The 5,343-nt window shown below is 36.4% G+C and overlaps 1 long non-coding RNA gene across 1 annotated transcript; it reads left to right on the top strand.

Moving 5' to 3' along the window:
- Positions 1-4,575: 4,575 nt before the first annotated feature.
- LOC126633711 (uncharacterized) lies at positions 4,576-5,343 on the top strand. The gene is made up of 2 exons (XR_007627140.1): positions 4,576-5,041; positions 5,125-5,343. It is a non-coding gene; the product is annotated as an uncharacterized LOC126633711 (long non-coding RNA).

The following is a 5,343-nucleotide window of genomic DNA, read 5'->3' as shown; positions in this document are numbered from 1 at the left end:
AGAGCAAGAGGAGATGGTCCTAGCACGACAAGAGAAGATCATCCTAGCACCACAAATTGGTTAAGTGATGATGATTAGAGTACTTTTTGTAATCGGAGCCCATAGTTTTCCAATCACCTTGGATTGTAATTTATTATTTATTGAATTGAGTATTTTATGTTGTTTTGAATTTATTGAATTTAGTACTTTATTTAAAGTGAGAATAAATTTATGTAATATGGTAATATATTTATACTATAAGAGAATCTTTATTCAAATGACATAAACACACCAAATAAAATTACATAAACACACCAAATAATAAAAACCTCACACCAAATAATAAAAACCTCACTAAATGAACTAAAATAAAACACACCAAATAAAATTACATAAAACACACCAAATAATAAAAACCTCACTAAATGAACTAAAATAAAACACACCAAATAAAATTACATAAACATACCAAATAATAAAAAACACACTAAATGAACTTAATTATCTTCAACTTGTTTCAATGCCCACTGGTGCTCTATCAAGTCATTTTGCCGGGCATTGTGCATGTCTGACATTTGAAATGCAGTATATCGTTGAATGACCCTTTCATTGTAACGTCCATCCCTTTCTTATGGCTCATGTTGCACGGCCTCATCGGTGGCGTCATGAGTACAATATATACGTGTTCTTGAATTGTTCATCGTGTCTGGCTCATATTCATCAACAACTTCATAATCGTACTCATCTTCCACAATCATGTTGTGAAGAATGATGCACGTCATCATGATGGATCGAAGCGACTCTACATCAAACAATCTGGTAGCACCCTTGACGATCGCTCAGCAAGCTTGGAGGATACCGAAACAACACTCCACATCCTTCCTGCACCCCTCTTGACATCTTGCAAAGTATTTTTCCTTTGCACTTCGCGGACATGGCACTATTTTGACAAATGTTGACCACCTTGGATAATTGCCGTCAGCTAGGTAGTATGGCCTGTCATACATATGTCCGTTGATCTCATACGTGACTTTTGGTGCCTTTCCTTGCAGGACATCATTGAACATTGGGGATTGGGCAAGGACATTGAGGTCATTTTAAGCTCCCAGAACCCTGAAAAAGGCGTGCCAAATCCATGTATCAAAAGATGCCACCGTCTCCAAAATTATACTTTTTGCTCATTTTCTGTCTCTATAAGCGCCTTGTCATGCACTTGGACAGTTTTTCCACGTCCAATGCATACAATCAATGCTCCCAATCATCCCAGGAAAACCTCGCATCTCGGCCTTCTTCAGAAGTCTTTCCAAGTCCATGTGAGTAGGTTTCTGGAGGTACTCTGCAGTGTAGATAGATTTGATTGCTCCGCAAAACCTCATCAGGGACTCAAGAATGGTTGATTTCCCCATCCTCGCTATCTCATCCACTTGGTCTACAGCTGCTCCATACGCAAGCATCCGCAACGCACCAGTAATGTTTTGCTCGGGAAGGAGACCCATAGCACCACAAGCATCATTCTTTTGCACAAAGTAAGAATCATGGTTGCAAACAGCAATCATGATTTTGTTGAACAAATGTCGTTCCATTCTAAAACGACGTCTGAAGTACTCATTAGGAAATGCACTATTATAGACAAAATAATCGTCCAACAGCTCATCACCTCGTTGTTGCCTACTTCTATCAAGGTTTCCAAAACTGGTGGGCCTGCATATCTGAGCCACAGCTTGGACGACTCAACAAGAATGTGAGTCTCTGGCCATTCTTGCTTCGTCATCTCTCCTTCTCCGCTTCTCATCCTCTTCCTTCTCATTTTGGGCTATATGGAGATTGAACATTCCTTCAGATTGGTTAAACAATTCTTCCTCTTCTTGATCAATTTCCCACATCATGCTTGAAGAAGAAGACATTGTAAGTAGAAACTGTGAATAATGATACAAATTTTGATTTGGTGAAGAAGGAAGCAAAAACTATGAATAATGATAGAGATATTGAGAAAATTGGTGTGAGATTTAAAAGGATGGATGATGGATTATATGGAGGATTCTGAAATGATTAGGTTGTAGATAGTGTGACACACCCCGTCCCGAAGGAGGGCATGCTGGTCGTCACGTGAGAGTGACGTAACCATTTACACAGTTCGGAAGCTTTAAAGAATACAATTACTATGATGAAACACCCGAGGGTGAGTCCTACTTTTGTGAATTCTGTCAGAACATCGTTGGATTCCTCGTGGCCACCAAAGCTCTGCAACTAGAACCTAGAGGGGCGCAAAACAAAATTGAGTGGGTCAGTACAACAAGGTTTTTCGAAAACATTTCATTTAAAACATTTCTAACCCCTCGCTGTAAAACCTGTATACTTTCCCAGAAAATAACTGATGCGTAAAATAAGTTAACACACAAATTAAACCCTCTTTTTGACAATTGTAGTAAAGTATGTAAGTAGGGTATCATTCTAGGCCGGGGATTAGGAGGGATTGCTAATCTACTCTAAATTAATTTAAAAATATTAAACAAGACTCAAGGACACAAAACTAGGCTAAAAACTCTAATAACTCGAAACACACTTAGAATGACTCAAAATAATGAAAACAATCAATTGAGACACTAGGAACTGAAATGGACGGAAATTGAATTAAAAGACTAACAACAATGAAAACTAACTAAATAATATAATTTAATAATGGGGGGGGGTTTGGTTTTGACGAGAAGTAAATTAAACTCAAATAAATTACAGAATTGACAAAAGCATGAAATTAAGGTGAAAGGATAGGTGACGGACTAGCTAGAGGGTTCTTCTCCACACATGACACATATGCAACCTAAATTGATTTTCAGTTGTTCTTTCAATAAATTGTAAATCTCAATACTTCAGATTAACCGTGAACAGCACTTTTTTTAATCTTCAAGTTTTCCTTAAGTTATTGAATTGGACGGAAAAACGCATACAACAATTCAAAACATTCCCTACAAGTTCCCTACATGAATTGCATAATAGAGATACAAGCAAGAATCATTAAGTTCTATGAAAAACATAAGCATTGACGAGGCACTCGTTACTATGATTTGCATGAAACTTATGCCAAGAGTTTACTTAACGTGATTGTGACTAGCAACCTTCACTACTTGTGAATATAAGTTTATAACGATTAGGTGAAACTCCCTTATATTCTAGCGTCAAATTCATGCATGTAAATTAAGTATGCATTCTTAATCGACATACAAAAATAAGTTATCAATCAAGCAGTTAAGCAAATTAAATCACAACTCAGAAATCACAACTGAAGGTAATCAATTCATATTACAAATATATTTATGGCTTTGAATTAACCTCTAGCTAAAGTAAATTTAGTTACACATTATTAAAACAGAAATAAAATATAAGTTTGGAAAGATTTAACCGAGAGAGAAGGTAGCTTTGCTCCTTCTGTTTTTTTCCCTGCTCTCTGCCTTGCTCTCTCCCCACGCCTTCTGTTCCTCGTTCCTCTGACCTCTGACCTGCCTCTCTTAGCTCTCCTGTCCGTGCCTCTCTTCTCTTTCTCGCTGCAAAGGCAGCCTTTTTTCTCCCCCCTGGCGCTGTGCTCCTGTCCTCCTCTTATTCTTCTTTCATATATTTTTTTTATTCCTTTTTCTTCCCAGCCAGGCAGCTAAGCTGCTTCTTTCTTCTTTTGTTTTCTGTTCTCTTCTCCCTTGTCCGAGTCTTCCTCTCCTCTGTCCAAAAAAATATCCTCTTATCATTCCTTTCTTTTTCTTTTCTCTTTCTTTTCCTTTTTTTATTTCTTTTCTTATCTTCTGCCGTGCATTTTCTTCTCCCTTCACAACATGAATCATGATGATGTTTCAAACATCATCATGACTTATCATTATTATTTTTTTTTTAATTTAATTTAAAAGCTGATCTACACAGATAGTTTTGACGAATTTATTACATAAAATTTCACTTGTTCTATTTTTATTTTCTTTGCATAACAAATCCTATAAACACAAAAATAACGTAAATAGCTCAAAAATATAAGGAACTAACTAAGAAAAGACGAGTGAATTCGAAGTAAAAATATATATAAATATGATCCGATCAAATACCCCCACACTTAACTTTTGCTAGTCCTCGAGCAAAACAAAGAAAACAAGAACAAGAAGTAACAAGAAAAACATTAGCTTCCCCCTATGTGACCCTCATAGAATTTCATTCGAGAACACAAATCAACAAGAACCATAGCTGGCACCAAACAAGCTAATCCAAGTTCATCTTCCTTATTCAAATATTAGCAGTAATCTTTAAATCATCCTTGAAGTGTAGTGTGTGAGATAGCCATGCTAATGCAATTTCAAGTTTTTTATTTTTAAAATCATCATATGCAAACTAGCGACCTTCTCACGGGATATACACTCAATCACACATGTGTTTAGTTTTAATGTGTTTCGCTCAAAGAATCAAATGTGAAAGTTCTACCATGAGCTTGCATAAAGATCACTTCTCCACAGTCATAATTGCAAAACTTAAATCAAGAGGATTTTTATTGGATGTAATGAGGTTTAGGGAGAGGGTTCTTGAAATGAAAGAATAGGTAAACACAAGTTCCAAGCTACATTGTGATCACTCATATATTTCATGCATTTATACCATTCATTTCTAAAGTCTTTGGATGTTTTTGTGTTAAAATTGTGGCATTTTACCTTACCTTGTGTTAATGTACAATTAATTTTGTGTTAGCATTTTTTTTCATAGAAAATGAGCTGAAAAGAAAATAAAAGAAACGGCATAAAGAAGTACAGAGAGGATGGCACAAGGGACAGAAAGAATAAAAGAAATGAAAGAAGACTAATGAGAAATGGAGTGCACCGACGCAACTAATGGAGGAATAAAGAAACGAACTGTGGGGAAAAGAGTAAATAAAAGAATAGGTGCAGTAGGCAGAAGTGGAAAAGAAAGCAGAAATAAAATAAGAAAAGCAGAAAACACGGGCAGACAAAATGGAGTGGAAGGAAAAGAAAAGAAAACAAAAAAATATAAGAAAATGATGAGGAAAGACAGAAGAAAAGCACGGCAATACAATAAAGGAGGAGTGCAGTGCGAAGGGGGGAAGGCAAAAAATAAAGAGAGCAGGGAAGAAACTGACAGGGAAGGCAGAGAGCAGTGAAGGCAGAGAGCAGTGAGGGCAGAGAGCAGTCAGACGTGAGAAGAAAATAGAAAGAACGGAGAAAAGGCACGGACAGACAGAAGCAGCAAGCTGCCTTCTCTCTCGGTTAAATCTTTCCAAACTTATATTTTATTTCTGTTTTAATAATGTGTAACTAAATTTATTTTGGCTAGAGGTTAATTCAAAGCCATGAATATATTTGTAATATGAATTGATTACCTTCAGTT

This window comes from Malus sylvestris, chromosome 9 (genome assembly GCF_916048215.2).
Source record: "Malus sylvestris chromosome 9, drMalSylv7.2, whole genome shotgun sequence".
NCBI lineage: Eukaryota > Viridiplantae > Streptophyta > Magnoliopsida > Rosales > Rosaceae > Malus > Malus sylvestris.
Note: the sequence above shows the minus strand (reverse complement) of the source record. Positions and strands in the feature narration are given on the sequence as shown.